Source organism: Oncorhynchus kisutch, linkage group LG29 (genome assembly GCF_002021735.2).
Source record: "Oncorhynchus kisutch isolate 150728-3 linkage group LG29, Okis_V2, whole genome shotgun sequence".
Classification (NCBI taxonomy): Eukaryota; Metazoa; Chordata; class Actinopteri; order Salmoniformes; family Salmonidae; genus Oncorhynchus; species Oncorhynchus kisutch.
This window is the reverse complement of record NC_034202.2, coordinates 43,478,191-43,496,311: the sequence shown is the minus strand read 5'-3', so window position 1 is coordinate 43,496,311 and position 18,121 is coordinate 43,478,191.

The following is an 18,121-nucleotide window of genomic DNA, read 5'->3' as shown; positions in this document are numbered from 1 at the left end:
GTAAGGGTTAAGGTCAGGGTTAAGGTCAGGGTTAAGGTAAGGGTTAAGGTAAGGGTTAAGGTCAGGGTTAATGTAAGCGTTAAGGTAAGGGTTAAGGTAAGGGTTAAGGTTAGGGTTAATGTAAGCGTTAAGGTAAGGGTTAAGGTAAGGGTTAAGGTAAGGGTTAAGGTCAGGGTTAATGTAAGCGTTAAGGTAAGGGTTAAGGTAAGGGTTAAGGTTAGGGTTAATGTAAGCGTTAAGGTAAGGGTTAAGGTAAGGGTTAAGGTCAGGGTTAATGTAAGCGTTAAGGTAAGGGTTAAGGTAAGGGTTAAGGTAAGGGTTAAGGTCAGGGTTAAGGTTAGGGTTAAGGTTAAGGTCAGGGTTAAGGTAAGGGTTAAGGTAAGGGTTAAGGTAAGGGTTAAGGTCAGGGTTAAGGTTAGGGTTAAGGTAAGGGTTAAGGTAAGGGTTAAGGTAAGGGTTAAGGTTAAGGTCAGGGTTAAGGTCAGGGTTAAGGTTAAGGTCAGGGTTAAGGTAAGGGTTAAGGTCAGGGTTAAGGTTAAGGTCAGGGTTAAGGTAAGGGTTAAGGTCAGGGTTGAGGTAATGGTTAAGGTCAGGGTTGAGGTAAGGGTTAAGGTAAGGGTTAAGGTAAGGGTTCAGGTAAGGTTAAGGTTCAGGGTTAAGGTAAGGGTTAAGGTAAGGGTTAAGGTCAGGGTTAAGGTAAGGGTTAAGGTAAGGGTTAAGGTAAGGGTTAAGGTCAGGGTTAAGGTTAGGGTTAAGGTTAAGGTCAGGGTTAAGGTAAGGGTTAAGGTAAGGGTTAAGGTAAGGGTTAAGGTCAGGGTTAAGGTTAAGGTCAGTGTTAAGGTCAGGGTTAAGGTTAAGGTCAGGGTTAAGGTAAGGGTTAAGGTCAGGGTTAAGGTTAAGGTCAGGGTTAAGGTAAGGGTTAAGGTCAGGGTTGAGGTAATGGTTAAGGTCAGGGTTGAGGTAAGGGTTAAGGTAAGGGTTAAGGTAAGGGTTAAGGTAAGGGTTAAGGTCAGGGTTAATTAAGGTAAGGGTTAAGGTAAGGGTTAAGGTCAGGGTTAAGGTAAGGGTTAAGGTAAGGGTTAAGGTAAGGGTTAAGGTCAGGGTTAAGGTCAGGGTTAAGGTAAGGGTTAAGGTAAGGGTTAAGGTAAGGGTTAAGGTCAGGGTTAAGGTAAGGGTTAAGGTAAGGGTTAGGATAAAGTTTATAGTAAAGGTTTGTTAAAACCGACAAAAAAACATTGAACAAGCGAACAAGTGACACACGGAACTCAACATCCTCCATCTCTATCCCACAACAGCAAACCACAAACTGGATGGTAATAGCGCTCACCGCTGTCCCTAGTGGACGGTTGTTAAGTCACGACATCCTGGGCATGTGTACGGACGTTGAATGTTGCCTTGGATCTTGTGCGACCTGGCTCAGTGCTTGAGCTTCCCTTTAAAGCTCCAGTCAGCAGTTTGAAACTATAACAAACGCCTCCCCGCCCCTGGTTCGGGTAAAGAGCTGGAGAAATGTAAATCACTCTCAAATTCATAGACAGAGCTATGGATTCAAGGACTGACCATCCATGAGATCAACATTATAGTTTTAACCATCTTTTGAGGCTATTTATTGTTTGTTTATATTTATTTTGTTTATAAACAATGGTGTAAACAAGCTTATATTTTGGGGTTCTGATGTTAAATGACAGTGGAACTAAACTCATAATTCTTCAAGAATCAATGGGTAGATGTCATTCATTTAGAAATAGATGCAGCAACTGCATATTGCCTCTTTAAAGACAAGCTGATCTGAAGTTAGTTATAGTTAGTGATGGGGTTCCCTACTGCTCTATGCTTTAGAGATAAGCTGATCTGAAGTCAGTTATAGTTAGTGATGGGGTTCCATACTGCTCTATGCTTTAGAGACAAGCTGAAGTCAGTTATAGTTAATGATGGGGTTCCATACTGCTCTATGCTTTAGAGATAAGCTGATCTGAAGTCAGTTATAGTTAGTGATGGTTACAACCTGCTCTGGGCTTTAAAGACCAGCTGATCTGAAGTCAGTTATAGTTAGTGATGGGGTTCCATACTGCTCTATGCTTTAGAGACAAGCTGATCTGAAGTCAGTTATAGTTAATGATGGGGTTCCATACTGCTCTATGCTTTAGAGATAAGCTGATCTGAAGTCAGTTATAGTTAGTGATGGGGTTCCATACTGCTCTGTGCTTTAGAGACAAGCTGATCTGAAGTCAGTTATAGTTAGTGATGGTTACAACCTGCTCTGGGCTTTAAAGACCAGCTGATCTGAAGTCAGTTATAGTTAGTGATTGGGTTCCATACTGCTCTGTGCTTTAGAGACAAGCTGATCTGAAGTCAGTTATAGTTAGTGATGGGGTTCCATACTGCTCTATGCTTTAAAGACCAGCTGATCTGATCTAAGCAAAAAACGCAATTTCAAACAGAATGACAGATGAATACACACATCAACTGTCACTGGACAGAATATACAATTAGAAAGAAAACACCTTAATTTAACTCAGTTCAGAACAAAATATTATTTTACAATGACGGCCTACCAGGGAACAGTGGGTTAACTGCCTTGTTCAGGGGAACAGTGGGCTAACTGCCTTGTTCAGGGGAACAGTGGGTTAACTGCCTCGTTCAGGGGAACAGTGGGTTAACTGCCTCGTTCAGGGGAACAGTGGGTTAACTGCCTTGTTCAGGGGAACAGTGGGTTAACTGCCTTGTTTCAGGGGAACAGTGGGTTAACTGCCTTGTTTCAGGGGAACAGTGGGTTAACTGCCTTGTTTCAGGGGAACAGTGGGTTAACTGCCTTGTTCAGGGGAACAGTGGGTTAACTGCCTCGTTCAGGGGAACAGTGGGCTAACTGCCTTGTTCAGGGGAACAGTGGGTTAACTGCCTTGTTCAGGGGAACAGTGGGTTACTGCCTTGTTTCAGGGGAACAGTGGGTTACCTGCCTTGTTCAGGGGAACAGTGGGTTAACTGCCTTGTTCAGGGGAACAGTGGGTTAACTGCCTTGTTCAGGGGAACAGTGGGTTAACTGCCTTGTTCAGGGGAACAGTGGGTTAACTGCCTTGTTTCAGGGGAACAGTGGGTTAACTGCCTTGTTCAGGGGAACAGTGGGTTAACTGCCTTGTTCAGGGGAAACAGTGGGTTAACTGCCTTGTTCAGGGGAACAGTGGGTTAACTGCTTGTTCAGGGGAACAGTGGGTTAACTGCCTTGTTTCAGGGGAACAGTGGGTTAACTGCCTCGTTCAGGGGAACAGTGGGTTAACTGCCTTGTTCAGGGGAACAGTGGGTTAACTGCCTCGTTCAGGGGAACAGTGGGTTAACTGCCTTGTTCAGGGGAACAGTGGGTTAACTGCCTTGTTCAGGGAACAGTGGGTTAACTGCCTTGTTTCAGGGGAACAGTGGGTTAACTGCCTTGTTTCAGGGGAACAGTGGGTTAACTGCCTTGTTTCAGGGGAACAGTGGGTTAACTGCCTTGTTCAGGGGAACAGTGGGTAACTGCCTTGTTCAGGGGAACAGTGGGTTAACTGCCTTGTTCAGGGGAACAGTGGGTTAACTGCCTTGTTCAGGGGAACAGTGGGTTAACTGCCTTGTTTCAGGGGAACAGTGGGTAATGCCTTGTTTCAGGGGAACCGTGGGTTAACTGCCTCGTTCAGGGGAACAGTGGGTTAACTGCCTCGTTCAGGGGAACAGTGGGTTAACTGCCTCGTTCAGGGGAACAGTGGGTTAACTGCCTTGTTTCAGGGGAACAGTGGGTTAACTGCCTTGTTCAGGGGAAACAGTGGGTTAAACTGCCTCGTTCAGGGGAACAGTGGGTTAACTGCCTTGTTCAGGAGAACAGTGGGTTAACTGCCTTGTTCAGGGGAACAGTGGGTTAACTGCCTTGTTCAGGGGAACAGTGGGTTAACTGCCTTGTTCAGGGGAACAGTGGGTTAACTGCCTTGTTTCAGGGGAACAGTGGGTTAACTGCCTTGTTCAGGGGAACAGTGGGTTAACTGCCTTGTTCAGGGGAACCGTGGGTTAACTGCCTTGTTCAGGGGAACAGTGGGTTAACTGCCTCGTTCAGGGAACAGTGGGTTAACTGCCTCGTTCAGGGGAACAGTGGGTTAACTGCCTTGTTTCAGGGGAACAGTGGGTTAACTGCCTTGTTCAGGGGAACAGTGGGTTAACTGCCTCGTTCATGGGAACAGTGGGTTAACTGCCTTGTTCAGGGGAACAGTGGGTTAACTGCCTTGTTCAGGGGAACAGTGGGTTAACTGCCTTGTTTCAGGGGAACAGTGGGTTAACTGCCTTGTTTCAGGGGAACAGTGGGTTAACTGCCTTGTTCAGGGGAACAGTGGGTTAACTGCCTTGTTCAGGGGAACAGTGGGTTAACTGCCTTGTTCAGGGGAACAGTGGGTTAACTGCCTTGTTCAGGGGAACAGTGGGTTAACTGCCTTGTTCAGGGGAACAGTGGGTTAACTGCCTTGTTTCAGGGGAACCGTGGGTTAACTGCCTTGTTCAGGGGAACAGTGGGTTAACTGCCTCGTTCAGGGGAACAGTGGGTTAACTGTCTCGTTCAGGGGGAACAGTGGGTTAACTGCCTTGTTTCAGGGGAACAGTGGGTTAACTGCCTTGTTTCAGGGGAACAGTGGGTTAACTGCCTTGTTTAGGGGAACAGTGGGTTAACTGCCTTGTTCAGGGGAACAGTGGGTTAACTGCCTTGTTCAGGGGAACAGTGGGTTAACTGCCTTGTTCAGGGGAACAGTGGGTTAACTGCCTTGTTCAGGGGAACAGTGGGTTAACTGCCTTGTTCAGGGGAACAGTGGGTTAACTGCCTTGTTTCAGGGGAACCGTGGGTTAACTGCCTCGTTCAGGGGAACAGTGGGTTAACTGCCTCGTTCAGGGGAACAGTGGGTTAACTGCCTCGTTCAGGGGAACAGTGGGTTAACTGCCTTGTTTCAGGGGAACAGTGGGTTAACTGCCTTGTTCAGGGGAACAGTGGGTTAACTGCCTCGTTCAGGGGAACAGTGGGTTAACTGCCTTGTTCAGGAGAACAGTGGGTTAACTGCCTTGTTCAGGGGAACAGTGGGTTAACTGCCTTGTTCAGGGGAACAGTGGGTTAACTGCCTTGTTCAGGGGAACAGTGGGTTAACTGCCTTGTTTCAGGGGAACAGTGGGTTAACTGCCTTGTTCAGGGGAACAGTGGGTTAACTGCCTTGTTCAGGGGAACCGTGGGTTAACTGCCTTGTTCAGGGGAACAGTGGGTTAACTGCCTCGTTCAGGGGAACAGTGGGTTAACTGCCTCGTTCAGGGGAACAGTGGGTTAACTGCCTTGTTTCAGGGGAACAGTGGGTTAACTGCCTTGTTCAGGGGAACAGTGGGTTAACTGCCTCGTTCATGGGAACAGTGGGTTAACTGCCTTGTTCAGGGGAACAGTGGGTTAACTGCCTTGTTCAGGGGAACAGTGGGTTAACTGCCTTGTTTCAGGGAACAGTGGGTTAACTGCCTTGTTTCAGGGGAACAGTGGGTTAACTGCCTTGTTCAGGGGAACAGTGGGTTAACTGCCTTGTTCAGGGGAACAGTGGGTTAACTGCCTTGTTCAGGGGAATAGTGGGTTAACTGCCTTGTTCAGGGGAACTGTGGGTTAACTGCCTTGTTCAGGGGAACAGTGGGTTAACTGCCTTGTTTCAGGGGAACCGTGGGTTAACTGCCTTGTTCAGGGGAACAGTGGGTTAACTGCCTCGTTCAGGGGAACAGTGGGTTAACTGTCTCGTTCAGGGGAACAGTGGGTTAACTGCCTTGTTTCAGGGGAACAGTGGGTTAACTGCCTTGTTCAGGGGAACAGTGGGTTAACTGCCTCGTTCAGGGGAACAGTGGGTTAACTGCCTTGTTCAGGGGAACAGTGGGTTAACTGCCTTGTTTCAGGGGAACAGTGGGTTAACTGCCTTGTTTCAGGGGAACAGTGGGTTAACTGCCTTGTTCAGGGGAACAGTGGGTTAACTGCCTTGTTCAGGGGAACAGTGGGTTAACTGCCTTGTTCAGGGGAACAGTGGGTTAACTGCCTCGTTCAGGGGAACAGTGGGTTAACTGCCTCGTTCAGGGGAACAGTGGGTTAACTGCCTTTTTCAGGGGAACAGTGGGTTAACTGCCTTGTTTCAGGGGAACCGTGGGTTAACTGCCTTGTTCAGGGGAACAGTGGGTTAACTGCCTCGTTCAGGGGAACAGTGGGTTAACTGCCTCGTTCAGGGGAACAGTGGGTTAACTGCCTCGTTCATGGGAACAGTGGGTTAACTGCCTTGTTCAGGGGAACAGTGGGTTAACTGCCTTGTTCATGGGAACAGTGGGTTAACTACCTCGTTCAGGGGAACAGTGGGTTAACTGCCTCGTTCAGGGGAACAGTGGGTTAACTGCCTCGTTCAGGGGAACAGTGGGTTAACTGCCTCGTTCAGGGGAACAGTGGGTTAACTGCCTTGTTTCAGGGGAACCGTGGGTTAACTGCCTTGTTCAGGGGAACAGTGGGTTAACTGCCTCGTTCAGGGGAACAGTGGGTTAACTGCCTCGTTCAGGGGAACAGTGGGTTAACTGCCTCGTTCATGGGAACAGTGGGTTAACTGCCTCGTTCAGGGGAACAGTGGGTTAACTGCCTCGTTCAGGGGAACAGTGGGTTAACTGCCTCGTTCATGGGAACAGTCGGTTAACTGCCTTGTTCAGGGGAACAGTGGGTTAACTGCCTTGTTCATGGGAACAGTGGGTTAACTACCTCGTTCAGGGGAACAGTGGGTTAACTGCCTCGTTCAGGGGAACAGTGGGTTAACTGCCTCGTTCAGGGGAACAGTGGGTTAACTGCCTCGTTCAGGGGAACAGTGGGTTAACTGCCTTGTTCAGGGGAACAGTGGGTTAACTGCCTTGTTCAGGGGAACAGTGGGTTAACTGCCTTGTTCAGGGGAACAGTGGGTTAACTGCCTTGTTCAGGGGAACAGTGGGTTAACTGCCTCGTTCAGGGGAACAGTGGGTTAACTGCCTCGTTCAGGGGAACAGTGGGTTAACTGCCTCGTTCAGGGGAACAGTGGGTTAACTGCCTCGTTCAGGGGAACAGTGGGTTAACTGCCTTGTTCATGGGAACAGTGGGTTAACTGCCTCGTTCAGGGGAACAGTGGGTTAACTGCCTCGTTCAGGGGAACAGTGGGTTAACTGCTTTGTTCAGGGGAACAGTGGGTTAACTGCCTCGTTCAGGGGAACAGTGGGTTAACTGCCTTGTTCATGGGAACAGTGGGTTAACTGCCTTGTTCAGGGGAACAGTGGGTTAACTACCTCGTTCAGGGGAACAGTGGGTTAACTGCCTCGTTCAGGGGAACAGTGGGTTAACTGCCTTATTCAGGGGAACAGTGGGTTAACTGCCTTGTTCAGGGGAACAGTGGGTTAATTGCCTTGTTCAGGGGAACAGTGGGTTAACTGCCTTGTTCAGGGGAACAGTGGGTTAACTGCCTTGTTCAGGGGAACAGTGGGTTAACTTCCTCGTTCAGGGGAACAGTGGGTTAACTGCCTTGTTCATGGGAACAGTGGGTTAACTGCCTTGTTCAGGGGAACAGTGGGTAAACTGCCTTGTTCATGGGAACGGTGGGTTAACTACCTCATTCAGGGGAACAGTGGGTTAACTGCCTCGTCCAGGGGAACAGTGTGTTAACTGCCTTGTTCAGGGGAACAGTGGGTTAACTGCCTTGTTCAGGTGAACAGTGGGTTAACTGCCTTGTTCAGGTGAACAGTGGGTTAACTGCCTTGTTCAGGTGAACAGTGGGTTAACTGCCTCGTTCAGGGGAACAGTGGGTTAACTGCCGCCCTACACTCTAACCACTAGGCTACCTGCCGCCCCTACACTCTAACCACTAGGCTACCTGCCGCCCCTACACTCTAACCACTAGGCTACCTGCCGCCCTACACTCTAACTACTAGTCTACCTGCCGACTCTACACTCTAACCACTAGGCTACCTGCCTCCTCTACACTCTAACTACTAGTCTACCTGCCGACTCTACACTCTAACCACTAGGCTACCTGCCGCCCCTACACTCTAACCACTAGGCTACCTGCCACCCCTACACTCTAACCACTAGGCTACCTGCCGTCCCAACACTCTAACCACTAGGCTACCTGCCGCCCCTACACTCTAACCACTAGGCTACCTGCCGTCCCAACACTCTAACCACTAGTCTACCTGCCGCCCCTACACTCTAACCACTAGGCTACCTGCCCGCCCCTACACTCTAACCACTAGGCTACCTGCCGTCCCAACACTCTAACCACTAGGCTACCTGCCCGCCCCTACACTCTAACCACTAGGCTACCTGCCACCTCTACACTCTAACCACTAGGCTACCTGCCGTCCCAACACTCTAACCACTAGGCTACCTGCCCGCCCCTACACTCTAACCACTAGGCTACCTGCCGCCCCAACACTCTAACCACTAGGCTACCTGCCGTCCCAACACTCTAACCACTAGGCTACCTGCCCGCCCCTACACTCTAACCAGTAGGCTACCTGCCGCCCCTACACTTTAACCACTAGGCTACCTACCGCCCCTACACTCTAACCACTAGGCTACCTGCCGCCCCTACACTCTAACCACTAGGCCACCTGCCACCCCTACACTCTAACCACTAGGCTACCTGCCGCCCCTACACTCTAACCACTAGGCCACCGGCCGCCCCTACACTCTAACCACTAGGCCACCTGCCACCCCTACACTCTAACCACTAGGCCACCTGCTGCCTCTAAACTCTAACCACTAGGCTACCTGCCGCACCTACACTCTAACCACTAGGCCACCTGCCGCCTCTATACTCTAACCACTAGGCCACCTGCCACCTCTATACTCTAACCACTAGGCCACCTGCCGCCTCTATACTCTAACCACTAGGCTACCTGCCGCCCCTACACTCTAACCACTAGGCTACCTGCCGCCCCTACACTCTAACCACTAGGCCACCTGCCACCCCTACACTCTAAACACTAGGTTACCTGCCGCCCCTACACTCTAACCACTAGGCTACCTGCCGCCCCTACACTCTAACCACTAGGCCACCTGCCGCCCCTACACTCTAACCAATAGGCCACCTGCCGCCCCTACACTTTAACCACTAGGCCACCTGCCACCTCTACACTCTAACCACTAGGCTACCTGCCGCCCCTACACTCTAACCACTAGGCTACCTGCCGCCCCTACACTTTAACCACTAGGCCACCTGCCACCTCTACACTCTAACCACTAGGCTACCTGCCGCCCCTACACTCTAACCACTAGGCTACCTGCCGCCCCTGCACTCTAACCACTAGGCTACCTGCCGCCCTACACTCTAACCACTAGGCCACCTGCCACCTCTACACTCTAACCACTAGGCTACCTGCCGCCCCTACACTCTAACCACTAGGCTACCTGCCGCCACTACACTCTAACCACTAGGCCACCTGCCGCCCCTACACTCTAACCACTAGGCCACCTGCCGCCCCTACACTTTAACCACTAGGCCACCTGCCACCTCTACACTCTAACCACTAGGCTACCTGCCGCCCCTACACTCTAACCACTAGGCTACCTGCCGCCCCTACACTCTAACCACTAGGCTACCTGCCGCCCCTACACTCTAACCACTAGGCCACCTGCCGCCTCTACACTCTAACCACTAGGTTACCTGCCGCCCCGATACTCTAACCACTAGGCTACCTGCCGCCCCTACACTCTAACCACTAGGCCACCTGCCACCCCTACACTCTAAACACTAGGTTACCTGCCGCCCCTACACTCTAACCACTAGGCTACCTGCCGCCCCTACACTCTAACCACTAGGCCACCTGCCGCCCCTACACTCTAACCACTAGGCTACCTGCCGCCCCTACACTTTAACCACTAGGCCACCTGCCACCTCAACACTCTAACCACTAGGCTATCTGCCGCCCCTACACTCTAACCACTAGGCTACCTGCCGCCCCTACACTCTAACCACTAGGCTACCTGCCGCCCTACACTCTAACCACTAGGCCACCTGCCGCCTCTACACTTTAACCACTAGGCCACCTGCCACCTCTACACTCTAACCACTAGGCTACCTGCCGCCCCTACACTCTAACCACTAGGCTACCTGCCACCCCTACACTCTAACCACTAGGCTACCTGCCGCCCTACACTCTAACCACTAGGTTACCTGCCGCCCCTACACTCTAACCACTAGGCTACCTGCCGCCCCTACACTCTAACCACTAGGCCACCTGCCACCCCTACACTCTAAACACTAGGTTACCTGCCGCCCCTACACTCTAACCACTAGGCCACCTGCCGCCCCTACACTCTAACCACTAGGCTACCTGCCGCCCCTACACTTTAACCACTAGGCCACCTGCCACCTCTACACTCTAACCACTAGGCTACCTGCCGCCCCTACACTCTAACCACTAGGCTATCTGCCGCCCCTACACTCTAACCACTAGGCTACCTGCCGCCCTACACTCTAACCACTAGGCCACCTGCCGCCTCTACACTCTAACCACTAGGCTACCTGCCGCCCCTACACTCTAACCACTAGGCCACCGGCCGCCCCTACACTCTAACCACTAGGCCACCTGCCATCCCTACACTCTAACCACTAGGCCACCTGCCGCCTCTATACTCTAACCACTAGGCTACCTGCCGCCCCTACACTCTAACCACTAGGCCACCTGCCGCCTCTATACTCTAACCACTAGGCCACCTGCCGCCTCTATACTCTAACCACTAGGCTACCTGCCGCCCCTACACTCTAACCACTAGGCCACCTGCCGCCTCTATACTCTAACCACTAGGCCACCTGCCGCCTCTATACTCTAACCACTAGGCTACCTGCCGCCCCTACACTCTAACCACTAGGCCACCTGCCGCCCCTACACTCTAACCACTAGGCCACCTGCCGCCCCTACACTTTAACCACTAGGCCACCTGCCACCTCTACACTCTAACCACTAGGCTACCTGCCGCCCCTACACTCTAACCACTAGGCTACCTGCCGCCCCTACACTCTAACCACTAGGCCACCTGCCTGCTCCAGTTCACTCCTACTACAGTACAAGAAAGGCTTCAGTGTGTGAGTCTAAGCTGGTGGTGTGTGTGTGTGTGTGTGTGTGTGTGTGTGTGTGTGTGTGTGTGTGTGTGTGTGTGTGTGTGTGTGTGTGTGTGTGTGTGTGTGTGTGTGTGTGTGTGTGTGTGTGCGTGCGTGCGTAAACGCGTTCTCTGGAGTGATGAATCACGTTTCACCATCTGGCAGTCTGACGTACGAATCTAGGTTTGGCGGATGCCAGGAGAACGCTACCTGCCCCAATGCATTGTGCCAACTGTAAAGTTTGGTGGAGGAGAAATAATGGCCTGGGGCTGTTTTTCATGGTTCAGGCCCCTTAGTTCCAGTGGAAGGAAATCTTAACGCTACAACATACAATGACATTCTAGACGATTCTGTGCGTCCAACTTTGTGGTAACAGTTTGGGAAAAACCCTTTCCTGTTTCAGCATGACAATGCCCCCGTGCACACATCGAGGTCCATACAGAAATAGTTTGTCGAGATCGGTGTGGAAGAACCTAACTGGCCTGCACAGAGCCCTGAACTCAACCCCCATCAAACACCTTTGGGATGAATTGTAAGGCCGAATGTGAGCCAGGACTAATCGCTCAACATAATCGCCCGACCTCACTAATACTCTTGTGGCTGAATGGAAGCAAGTCCCTGCAGCAATGTTCCACCATCTAGTGGAAAGCCTTCCCAGAAGAGTGGAGGCTGTTATAGCAGCAATGTTCCAACATCTAGTGGAAAGCCTTCCCAGAAGAGTGGAGGCTGTTATAGCAGCAATGTTCCAACATCTAGTGGAAAGCCTTCCCAGAAGAGTGGAGGCTGTTATAGCAGCAATGTTCCAACATCTAGTGCAAAGCCTTCCCAGAAGAGTGGAGGCTGTTATAGCAGCAATGTTCCAACATCTAGTGGAAAGCCTTCCCAGAAGAGTGGAGGCTGTTATAGCAGCAATGTTCCAACATCTAGTGGAAAGCCTTCCCAGAAGAGTGGAGGCTGTTATAACAGCAATGTTCCAACATCTAGTGGAAAGCCAGTACAGAGTCAATGTGCGGGGAGACAGGTCAGTCGAGATCATTGAGGTCAAACGTACATAGAGTTAGAGTGACTGGAGTGACATCATCTCGCCACTCAGACTGTAGTGACATCATCTCGCCACTCAGACTGGAGTGACATCATCTCGCCACTCAGACTGGAGTGACATCATCTCGCCACTCAGACTGGAGTGACATCATCTCGCCACTCAGACTGGAGTGACATCATCACTCATCACTTAAGCACGAATGAATCTGTAAAGGGGGAAAATTAATGAAGATGTTCTAGACTACCGTGTTATTTAGCTATTCACGTGTTCCACCCTTCACTGAGACCCGTCACATAAGACAGGAGGGTCCAGTCCACCAACGCAAAGCACCTCTGGCCTGGGAACTGCTGAGGGGAAGTGGCAGGGAGGTAGACAGGGAAGCCTGGAAATAAATAAGTCCTTTGTGTTGGGGCTAAGTAAACATTACACAGTATTACTCAGGTCAATAGTGGGAGTCTGAAAAGCTGCTTCCGATCAATGGGCCAATACCGGTTGGATAGACTGTCTGGTACCGGAGCACCAAGTCTAGGACCAAAAGGCTTCTCAGCAGTTTTTACCCCCAAAGCCAGAAGACTCCTGAACACTCCTGCCTAACCCCAAACCCCTCTTTTACTATGCTTCTACTCTCTGTTTATCTTATATGCATAGTCACTTTAACCATATCTACATGTACATACTACCTCAATCGGCCTGACTAACCGGTGTCTGTATGTAGCCTCGCTACTGTATATAGCCTCGCTACTGTATATAGCCTCTCTACTGTATATAGCCTCTCTACTGTATGTAGCCTCTCTACTGTATATAGCCTCTCTACTGTATATAACCTCTCTACTGTATGTAGCCTCTCTACTGTATATAGCCTCCCTACTGTATATAGCCTGTCTACTGTATATAGCCTCTCTACTGTATATAGCCTCTCTACTGTATATAGCCTCTCTACTGTATATAGCCTCTCTACTGTATATAGCCTCCCTACTGTATATAGCCTCTCTACTGTATATAGCCTCCCTACTGTATATAGCCTCCCTACTGTATATAGCCTCTCTACTGTATATAGCCTCCCTACTGTATATAGCCTCCCTACTGTATATAGCCTCTCTACTGTATATAGCCTCTCTACTGTATATAGTCTCTCTACTCTATATAGCCTCTCTACTCTATATAGCCTCTCTACTCTATATAGCCTCTCTACTGTATATAGCGTCTCTACTCTATATAGCGTCTCTACTGTATATAGCCTCTCTACTGTATATAGCGTCTCTACTGTATATAGCCTCTCTACTGTATGTAGCCTCTCTACTGTATATAGCCTCTCTACTGTATATAGTCTCTCTACTGTATATAGTCTCTCTACTGTATATAGCCTCTCTACTGTATATAGCCTCTCTACTGTATATAGTCTCTCTACTGTATATAGTCTCTCTACTGTATATAGCCTCTCTACTGTATATAACCTCTCTACTGTATATAGCCTCTCTACTGTATATAGTCTCTCTACTGTATATAACCTCTCTACTGTATATAGCCTCTCTACTGTATATAGCCTCTCTACTGTATATAGTCTCTCTACTGTATATAACCTCTCTACTGTATATAGCCTCTCTACTGTATATAGTCTCTCTACTGTATATAACCTCTCTACTGTATATAGCCTCTCTACTGTATATAGTCTCTCTACTGTATATAACCTCTCTACTGTATATAGTCTCTCTACTGTATATAACCTCTCTACTGTATATAACCTCTCTACTGTATATAGCTTCTACTGTATATAGCCTCTCTACTGTATATAGCCTCCCTACTGTATATAGCCTCCCTACTGTATATAGCCTCTCTACTGTATATAGCCTCCCTACTGTATATAGCCTCCCTACTGTATATAGCCTCTCTACTGTATATAGTCTCTCTACTGTATATAGTCTCTCTACTGTATATAGCCTCTACTGTATATAACCTCTCTACTGTATATAGCCTCTACTGTATAGAGCCTCTCTACTGTTATAGTCTCTCTACTGTATATAGCCTCTCTACTGTATATAGCCCCTCTACTGTATATAGCCTCCCTACTGTATATAGCCTCTCTACTGTATATAGCCTCTCTACTGTATATAACCTCACTACTGTATATAACCTCTCTACTGTATATAGCCCCTCTACTGTATATAGCCTCCCTACTGTATATAGCCTCCCTACTGTATATAGCCTCTCTACTGTATATAGCCTCTCTACTGTATATAGCCTCACTACTGTATATAGCCTGTCTACTGTATATAACCTCTCTACTGTATATAGCCTCTCTACTGTATATAACCTCTCTACTGTATATAGCCTCTCTACTGTATATAGCCTCTCTACTGTATATAGCCTCTCTACTGTATATAGCCTCTCTACTCTATATAGTCTGTCTTTTTACTGTTGTTTTATTTCTTTACTTATATAGTTGTTCACCTAAAATTGCCCTGTTGGTTAGAGCCTGTAAGTAAAGCATTTTCACTGTAAGGTCTATCTACACCTGTTGTATTCGGCATTTCACTGTAAGGTCTACTACACCTGTTGTATTCGGCGCACATGACAAATAAACTTTGATTTGATAAACTGGTAGGATAGACTTGCAGGACAGACTCGTAAGATAAACTGGTAGGTTTACTGTACTAGGAAACAGAGAAACAGAGAAACAGAGAAACAGAGAAACAGAGAAACAAACAGAGAGAAACAGAGAGAGAAACAGAGAGAGACACCCCGTACTAATACGGAGTGTCTCTCTCTCTGGTTAGTACGGAGTGTCTCTCTCTGGTTAGTACGGGGTGTCTCTCTCTCTGGTTAGTACGGAGTGTCTCTCTCTGGTTAGTACGGGGTGTCTCTCTCTCTGGTTAGTACGGGGTGTCTCCAACTGGTTAGTACGGGGTGTCTCTCTCTGGTTAGTACAGGGTGTCTCTCTCTCTGGTTAGTACGGGGTGTCTCTCTCTGGATAGTACGGGGTGTCTCTCTTCTCTGGTTAGTACGGGGTGTCTCTCTCTCTGGTTAGTACGGGGTGTCTCTCTCTCTGGTTAGTACGGGGTGTCTCTCTCTCTGGTTAGTACGGGGTGTCTCTCTCTCTGGTTAGTACGGGGTGTCTCTCTCTGGTTAGTACGGGGTGTCCTCTCTCTCTGGTTAGTACGGGGTGGTCTCTCTCTCTAGTTATTACGGGCTAACCAGTTGGAGACACCCGTACTAACCAGAGAGAGAGACACCCCGTACTAACCAGAGAGAGAGACACCCCGTACTAACCAGTTGGAGACACCCCGTACTAACCAGTTGGAGACACCCCGTACTAACCTGTTGGAGACACCCCGTACTAACCAGAGAGAGACACCCCGTACTAACCAGTTGGAGACACCCCGTACTAACCAGTTGGAGACACCCGTATAACCAGAGAGAGAGACACCCCGTACTAACCAGAGAGAGACACCCCGTACTAACCAGAGAGAGACACCCCGTACTGACCAGAGAGAGCCACCCCGTACTAACCAGAGAGACACCCCGTACTAACCAGTTGGAGACACCCCGTATTAACCAGAGAGAGAGACACCCCGTACTAACCAGAGAGAGAGACACCCCGTACTAACCAGTTGGAGACACCCCGTACTAACCAGTTGGAGACACCCCGTACTAACCAGAGAGAGAGACACCCCGTACTACCAGAGAGAGAGACACCCTGTACTAACCAGAGAGAGACACCCCGTACTAACCAGAGAGAGTCACCCCGTACTAACCAGAGAGAGACACCCCGTACTAATAGCCAGTTGGAGACACCCCGGTACTAACCAGAGAGAGAGACACCCCGTACTAACCAGAGAGAGACAACCCCGTACTAACCAGAGAGAGACACCCCGTACTAACCAGAGAGAGACACCCCCGTACTAACCAGAGAGAGACACCCCCGTACTAACCAGAGAGAGACACCCCGTACTAACCAGAGAGAGACACCCCGTACTAATAGCCAGTTGGAGACACCCCGTACTAACCAGAGAGAGACACCCCGTACTAACCAGAGAGAGACACCCCGTACTAATAGCCAGTTGGAGACACCCCGTACTAACCAGAGAGAGACACCCACCCGTACTAATAGCCAGTTGGAGACACCCCGTACTAACCAGAGAGAGACACCCCGTACTAACCAGAGAGAGACATCCGTACTAATAGCCAGTTGGAGACACCCCGTACTAACCAGAGAGAGACACCCCGTACTAATAGCCAGTTGGAGACCACCCCGTACTACCAGAGAGAGACACCCCGTACTAACCAGAGAGAGACACCCCGTACTAATAGCCAGTTGGAGACACCCCGTACTAACCAGAGAGAGACACCCGTACTAACCAGAGAGAGACACCCCGTACTAATGGCCAGTTGGAGACAACCCCGTACTAATAGCCAGTTGGAGACACGCCGTACTAAACCAGAGAGAGACACCCCGTACTAACCAGAGAGACACCCCGTACTAACCAGAGAGAGACACCCCTACTAACCAGAGAGAGACACCCCGTACTAACCAGAGAGAGACACCCCGTACTAATAGCCAGTTGGAGACACCCCGTACTAACCAGAGAGAGACACCCCGTACTAACACAAGGGGTTTTCCTTGTCCTGAGGAAATACAACATTTTCAATCTGACATCATTGTTGATATCATTCTGAAATGACAAACAATCCCACTCAGAAACCTCAGCGCCAAAACAACCAGACATATCAACTGAGGGTGGAAGAGGTCATAGCGCCTCTATTACGCTAACTCAGCTATGTCACGTTGGAGACGTTGGTCGTTGGTTCCTGTTGCCCAGAGAAAGGAGAAGTTTCATTGTGACTTCAGAGTGTGTTTGAGATAAAGGAAAGTACAACACATCTGCTCATCTTTGCTGTCATTGGCTAACAGACAGGACGAGTTGAATTGTTTGGGAATCAACAACGTCAGCAGATTTTGTTTTTCAACAACAGACTGATATGCTTTACACACAACTTGCTGTCGACATCTGGGGATCCTAATAAATCAAACCCTCTCCCCCTCTCCCCCTCCATCCCTCCGTCCCTCTCCCCCCTCCGTCCCTCTCCCCCTCTCCCCCTCCGTCCCTCCGTCCCAGGAGTTTTAGAAAACCTCTCGTGATGTCTGGCATGAGATTATGGTTGGAAACACTGTAGTGTCTGTAATTAGCTGGGAGAATAACAGAGGCATGAGATTATGGTTGGAAACGCCAGAACTAATGTCTGTAATTAGCTGGGAGAATAACAGAGACATGGGATTATGGTTGGAAACACTAATGTCTGTAATTAGCTGGGAGAATAACAGAGGCATGGGATTATGGTTGGAAACACTGTAGTGTCTGTAATTAGCTGGGAGAATAACAGAGGCATGGGATTATGGTTGGAAACACTGTAGTGTCTGTAATTAGCTGGGAGAATAACAGAGGCATGGGATTATGAGGCAGTTGACATGGCAACATCACACATTGGATTTTTGTGTCTGGTTTCTTTTGTCTTTTGACGGATAACAGAACATGATCAAAATAAGATGCCGCATTTACCAGATTCCCTCTTTCCCCTTCCCTCCCTCCCCAGTGTCGTCTTCTTCTGCTTTGTCTGTACTTCTCTTCAACTCCCTCCAGTTCTGTCATTCCCTTCCCTCTCTCCTCTCCTCTCTTCTTGCCTCCCTCTCCTCCTCTCTCCTCTCCTCTCTCCTCTCTTCTTCCCTCCCTCCCTCTCCTCCCTCTCTCCTCTCCTCTCCTTTCTTCTTCCCTCCCTCTCCTCCCTCTCTCCTCACCTCTCCTCTCTCCTCTCCTCTCTTCTTCCCTCCCTCTCCTCCCTCTCCCTCTCCTCACCTCTCCTCTCTCCTCTCCTCCCTCTCCTCCTCTCTCCTCTCCTCTCTCCTCTCTTCTTCCCTCCCTCTCCTCCTCTCTCCTCACCTCTCCTCTCTCCCTCTCCTCCTCTCTCCTCT